The 6,497-nt window shown below is 38.2% G+C and overlaps 1 non-coding gene across 1 annotated transcript; it reads right to left on the reverse strand.

Annotated features, from left to right (window-relative positions):
* Positions 1-2,709: 2,709 nt before the first annotated feature.
* LOC148581229 (small nucleolar RNA R71) lies at positions 2,710-2,817 on the reverse strand. Its single transcript, XR_015895712.1, has one exon. It is a non-coding gene; the product is annotated as a small nucleolar RNA R71 (small nucleolar RNA).
* Positions 2,818-6,497: the final 3,680 nt, after the last annotated feature.

Consider the following 6,497-nt stretch of genomic DNA (forward strand, 5'->3'; position numbering starts at 1 on the left):
ATACATAAGTGTTTCTATCTTTATTTTCTGTCTATTTATTATTAATTTTTGAAAACTCCATAATCAATTATTATCCGCTTGACTGAGATTTACAAGATGACCATAGCTTGCTTCATACCAACAATCTCCGTGGGATCGACCCTTACTCACGTAAGGTTTTATTACTTGGACGACCCAGTGCACTTGTTGGTTAGTTGTATCGAAGTTGTGAATGAAAAACGATTTATTAAGACGTCCGTACAGAGTTTTTGGTGCCGTTGCCTGAGATCACAATTTCGTGCACCAAGTTTTTAGCGCCGTTACCGGGGATTGTTCGAGTTTGGACAACTGACGGTTCATCTTGTTGCTCAGATTAGGTAATTTTCTTTTTGTTTTATTTTCAAAAATTTTTCAAAAAAAAAAAATATTTGTTTTCAAAATCTTTCAAAAATATTTTCCCTTTGTTTTCGAAAATTATTCTAAAATTTTTTAAGAATGAATTCTAGTGTTTCATGAAGCATGTTGAAGCCTGACTGGCTGTAAAAGTCATGTCTAAATTCATTTGGACTGGGGCTTCCAACCCAACATTATCAAGAGCAAGCTAGTTGTTGCTAATCCACCTGCTGCTGTTCTAGACCCACCTGATGTACATGCTAAAGCTTGACTGGCTATTAAGCCATGTCTAACCCTCAGATTGGAGCTTTAGACTAAGAGTGCAAGATTCCTGGAATTCATATAAAAAATTTTGGAATCCTTATTTTTCTTTTTCAAATAATTTTCGAAAAATCCAAAAAAATTAATAAAATCATAAAAATCAAAAATATTTTGTGTTTCTTGTTTGAGTCTTGAGTCAATTTTTAAGTTTGGTGTCAATTTCATACTCATCTTGCATTTTTCGAAAATTGCATTCATGCATTGCATTCATCATGATCTTCAAGTTGTTCTTGATAAAACCTTCTTGATTGATCTTCATATTATATTGTTTTGCGTTGTATGGTATTTTTCATATGCATTCTTGAATTCTTAGTGTCTAAGCATTAAAGATTTCTAAGTTTGGTGTCTTGCATGTTTTCTTTGCATAAAAATTTTTCAAAAATAAGTTCTTGGTGTTCATCTTGATCTTCAAAGTGTTCTTGGTGTTCATCTTGACATTCATAGCATTCTTGCATGCATTCATTGTTTTGATCCAAAATTTTCATGCATTGCATCATTTTTCATGTTTTTCTCTCTCATCATTAAAAATTCAAAAATAAAAAATATCTTTCCTTTTTTCCCTCATAAATTCCGAAAATTTGAGTTGACTTTTTCAAAAATTTTTAAAATTCAATTGTTTCTTATGAGTCAAATCAAATTTTCAATTTAAAAATCTTTTCTTTTTCAAAATCTTTTTCAAAAATCAAATCTTTTTCATTTTTCTTATCTATTTTCGAAAATTTCAAAAATCTTTTTCAAAATATTTTCAAAAATCTTTTTCTTATTTTTATATCATATTTTCGAAAATCACATCATTAATTAATGTTTTGATTCAAAAATTTCAAGTTTGTTACTTGCTTGTTAAGAAAGATTCAAACTTTAAGTTCTAGAATCATATCTTGTGATTTCTTGTGAATCAAGTCATTAATTGTGATTTTAAAAATCAAATCTTTTTCAAAACTAATTTCAATCATATCTTTTCAAAAATATCTTCTTATATTATCTTTTTCAAATATCTTTTCTAACTTCTTAACTTCTTATCTTTTCAAAATTGATTTTTAAAATTGTTTCAACTAACTAATTGACTTTTTGGTTGTTTCTCATCTTGTTCAAAACTACCTAACTAACTCTCTCTCTCTAATTTTCAAAAATATCTTCCCTCTTTTTCAAAATTTCTTCTTAATTAACTAATTATTTTAATTTTTTATTTTAATTTTTGAAAATTACTAACCTTTTTCAAAAATAATTTTCAAAAATCACTAACTCTTTTTCAAAAATTATTTTCGAAAATTCTCTTTCTCTCTCATCTTCTTCTATTTATTTATTTATTTACTAACATTTCTTCCTCACTCACCAAAAATCCGAACCCCCTCTCTCTCTCTGAGTTCAGATTTTCTCTTCTTCTTTTCTTCTACTATTCTTTTCTTCCACTCACCTAAGGAAACCTCTACACCTGGGCAAAAAAGATCCCTATTATTATTTTTCTGTTCCCTCCTTTTTCATATGAGCAGGAGCAAGGACAAGAAAATTCTTGTTGAAGTAGATCCAAAACCTGAAAGGACTCTGAAGAGGAAACTAAGAGAAGCTAAATTACAACAATCCAGCAAGCACCTTTCGGAAATTTTCGAACAGGAAGAGGAGATGGCAATCGAAAATAATAATAATGCAAGGAGGATGCTTGGTGACTTTACTGCACCTAATTCCAATTTACATGGAAGAAGCATCTCCATCCCTACCATTGGAGCAAATAATTTTGAGCTGAAACCTCAATTAGTTTCTCTGATGCAGCAGAACTACAAGTTTCATGGACTTCCATCTAAATATCCTTTTCAGTTCTTAACTGAATTCTTGCAGATCTGTGATACTGTTAAGACTAATGGAGTAGATCCTGAAGTCTACAGGCTCATGCTTTTCCCCTTTGCTGTAAGAGATAGAGCTAGAGTGTGGTTGGACTCTCAACCCAAGGATAGCCTGAACTCTTGGGATAAGCTGGTCACGGCTTTCTTAGCCAAGTTCTTTCCTCCTCAAAAGCTGAGTAAGCTTAGAGTGGATGTTCAAACCTTCAGACAGAAGGAAGGTGAATCCCTCTATGAAGCTTGGGAGAGATACAAGCAACTGACCAAAAAGTGTCCTTCTGACATGCTTTCAGAATGGACCATCCTGGATATATTCTATGATGGTCTGTCTGAATTAGCTAAGATGTCATTGGATACTTCTGCAGGTGGATCCATTCACCTAAAGAAAACGCCTGCAGAAGCTCAAGAACTCATTGACATGGTTGCTAACAACCACTTCATGTACACTTCTGAGAGGAATCCTGTGAGTAATGGGACGCCTCAGAAGAAGGGAGTTCTTGAAATTGATACTCTGAATGCCATATTGGCTCAGAACAAACTATTGACTCAACAAGTCAATATGATTTCTCAGAGTCTGAATGGAATGCAAGCTGCATCCAACAGTACTCAAGAGGCGCCTTCTGAAGAAGAGGCCTATGATCCTGAGAACCCTGCAATAGCAGAGGTAAATTACTTAGGTGAACCTTATGGAAACACCTATAACTCATCATGAAGAAATCACCCAAATCTCTCATGGAATGATCAACAAAAGCCTCAACAAGGCTTTAATAATGGTGGAAGAAACAGGTTTAGCAATAGTAAACCTTTTCCATCATTCACTCAGCAACAGACAGAGAACTCTGAACAAAATACCTCTAATTTAGCAAACTTAGTCTCTGATCTATCTAAGGCCACTGTAAGTTTCATGAATGAAACAAGGTCCTCCATTAGAAATTTGGAGGCACAAGTGGGCCAGCTAAGTAAAAGGATCACTAAAATCCCTCCTAGTACTCTCCCAAGCAATACAGAAGAAAATCCAAAAGGAGAGTGCAAGGCCATTGATATAACCATCATGGCCGAATCCAAAGAGGAAGGGGAGGACGTGAATCCCAAGGAGGAAGACCTCCTGGGATGTCCAGTGATCAACAAGGAGTTTCCCTTTGAGGAACCAAAGGACTCTGAGGCTCATCTAGAGACCATAGAGATTCCATTGAACCTCCTTACGCCCTTCATGAGCTCTGATGAGTATTCTTCTTCTGAAGAGAATGAGGATGTTACTGAAGAGCAAGTTGCCAAGTTCCTTGGTGCAATCTTGAAGCTGAATGCCAATTTATTTGGTAATGAGACTTGGGGAGATGAACCCCCCCTGTTCACCAATGAACTGAATGCATTAGATCAACTGACATTGCCTCAGAAGAAATAGGATCCTGGAAAGTTCTTAATACCTTGTACCATAGGCACCATGATCTTTGAAAAAGCTCTGTGTGACCTTGGTTCAGGGATAAACCTCATGCCTCTCTCTGTAATAGAGAAACTGGGAATCTTTGGGGTGCAAGCTACTAAAATCTCATTAGAGATGACAGACAATTCAAGAAAACAGGCTTATGGACAAGTAGAGGACGTGTTAGTAAAGGTTGAAGGCCTTTACATCCCTGCTGATTTCATAGTCCTAGATACTGGGAAGGATAAGGATGAATCCATCATCCTTGGAAGACCCTTCCTAGCCACAGCAAGAGCTGTGATTGATGTTGACAGAGGCGAACTAGTCTTTCAATTGAATGAGGACTCTCTTGAGTTTAAAACTCAAGGTCATCCTTCTGTAAACATGGAAAAGAGGCACAGTAAGCTTCTCTCAAAATAGAGTCAACCAGAGCCCCCACAGTCAAACTCTAAGTTTGGTGTTGGGGAGTCTCAACAATGCTCTAAACATCTGTGAGGCTCCATGAGAGCCCACTGTCAAGCTATTGACATTAAAGAAGCGCTTGTTGGGAGGCAACCCAATTTTTATTTATCTAATTTTATTTTTATTGTTATTTCATGTTTTATTAGGTTCATGATCATGTGGAGTCACAAAATAAATATAAAAATTGAAAACGGAATCAAAAACAGCAGAAGAAAAATCACACCCTGGAGGAAGATCTCACTGGCGTTTAAACGCCAGTAAGGAGCATCTGTCTGGCGTTCAACGCCAAAACAGAGCATGTTTCTGGCGTTGAACGCCAGAAACAAGCAGTATCCTGGCGTTCAGACGCCAGAAATGCACAGTGAAGAAGAGCTGGCGCTGAACGCCAGAAACAAGCATCTGGCTGGCGTTCAACGCCATAAATATGCTGCATCTGGGCGTTGAACGCCCAGAACAAGCATCAATTCGGCGTTTAAATGCCAGAATTGCATGTAAAGGCATTTTACATGCCTAATGGGTGTAGGGATGCAAATCCTTGACACCTCAGGATTTGTGGACCCCACAGGATCAACTCAGCATCTGTGGACCCCATAGGATCCCCACCTACCACCTCTCACTCTCTTCCCTCTTCTCAATGTTCATCCTCTCTTCCCAATAAATACTCTTCCCCAAAACTCTTCACCAATCACCTCAATCTCTCTTCCCTATCACCACTTCACCACTCACATCCATCCACTCTTCCCCATAAACCTACCTCATAAACTCCACCTACCTTCAAAATTCAAAATTAATTTCCCACCCAAACCCACCCTATATGGCACAAATTAACCCCCCATCCCCTCCCCATATAAAGCCCTCCATTCTTCCTCATTTTCACACAACACAACCCTCTCTTCTCTTCTTGGCCGAATACACCTCTCCCTCCTCTCCTCCATATTTTCTTCTTCTTCTTCATCTATTCTTTCTTCTCTTGCTCGAGGGCGAGCAATATTCTATGTTTGGTGTGGTAAAAGCATAAGCTTTTTGTTTTTCCATTACCATTGATGGCACCCAAGACCGGAGAATCCTCTAGAAAAGGGAAAGGGAAGACAAAAGCTTCCACCTTCGAGTCATGAGAGATGGAAAGATTCATCTCCAAAGCTCATCAAGACCACTTCTATGATGTTGTGGCCAAGAAGAAGGTGATCCCCGAGGTCCCTTTCAAACTCAAGAGAAATGAGTATCCGGAGATCCGACATGAGATCCATAGAAGAGGTTGGGAAGTTCTAACAAACCCCATCCAACAAGTCGGAATTCTAATGGGTCAAGAGTTCTATGCTAATGCATGGATCACAAGGAACCATGATCAAAGTAAGAACCCGAACCCAAAGAATTATCTCACCATGGTTCGGGGGAAATACTTAGATTTTAGTCCGGAAAATGTGAGGTTGGCGTTTGACTTGCCTATGATGCAAGGAGATGTACGTCCCTACACTAGAAGGGTCAACTTTAATCAAAGGTTGGACCAAGTCCTCATGGACATATGTGTGGAAGGAGCTCAATGGAAGATTGACTCCAAAGGCAAGCCGGTTCAACTAAGAAGACTGGACCTCAAGCCTGTAGCTAGAGGATGGTTGGAGTTCATCCAACGCTCCATCATTCCCACTAGCAACCGATCTGAAGTTACTGTGGATCGAGCCATCATGATTCATAGCATCATGATTGGAGAGGAAGTAGAAGTTCATGAAGTCATCTCCCTTGAACTCTACAAAATAGCCGAAAAGCCCTCCTCCTTGGCAAGGCTAGCTTTCCCTCATCTTATTTGCCATCTATGTTACTCATCTGAAGCTTTCATAGAAGGAGACATTCCCATTGAGGAAGAGAAGCCCATCACTAAGAAAAGGATGGAGCAAACAAGAGAGCCCATTCATGGAGCTCAAGAGACGCATGAAGCCCATCACCATGAGATCCCGGAAATGCCTCAAATGCATTTTCCTCCACAAAACTATTGGGAGCAAATCAACACCTCCCTAGGAGAATTAAGTTCCAACATGGGACAATTAAGGGTGGAACATCAAGAGCACTCCATCATCCTTCATGAAATTAGA

This window comes from Arachis ipaensis, chromosome B10, assembly GCF_059453495.1.
Source record: "Arachis ipaensis isolate K30076 ecotype BB chromosome B10, ASM5945349v1, whole genome shotgun sequence".
NCBI classification, from domain to species: Eukaryota; Viridiplantae; Streptophyta; class Magnoliopsida; order Fabales; family Fabaceae; genus Arachis; species Arachis ipaensis.